The sequence below is a fragment of the Tupaia chinensis genome, unplaced genomic scaffold (assembly GCF_000334495.1).
Source record: "Tupaia chinensis unplaced genomic scaffold, TupChi_1.0 Scaffold000063_1, whole genome shotgun sequence".
Lineage (NCBI taxonomy): Eukaryota > Metazoa > Chordata > Mammalia > Scandentia > Tupaiidae > Tupaia > Tupaia belangeri.
In genome coordinates this window covers 598663-599095 of record NW_006159521.1, presented here as the reverse complement: position 1 = coordinate 599095, position 433 = coordinate 598663, and positions in this window count along the sequence as shown.

Sequence of the window (433 nt, the reverse complement as noted above, 5' to 3'; positions counted from 1 at the left end):
CCTGCTGGTCCCTGTATCCCATTCTCCAGCAAGGCTGTTGGGCTGGAGTTTCCCATAGATGGGATGGGAGGGAGTCGTCTCTCAGATATGCGAACAGGAGAACACCGAGTTTAGGGACGCCTGAGAACCGGGGTGCTTCCCCCTCCCCCGGCCGCCAAAGGACCCTCTCAGCCCCAGGTCTTTCTGTTACAAGACCCCCGGGACAGAGCCCCAGCTCCAGGCTCGGCCTTGCCCACAGGTTCCGAGGAGAAAAGGACCAGGCCATCACCACTGTCCAACATCCGCAGGAAAAAGGAGGAACTTTGCGCCCCACGTCCCTCCGCCTGGGGCGGCGAGGCGCAGCCCCGGAACCCCAGCCCACTCGGTCAGGAGACCTCAAAGCACCCTCCCCCCGCGCTCGCTCGGCCCGCCCCACCCAGCCCTGCCCTCGGGC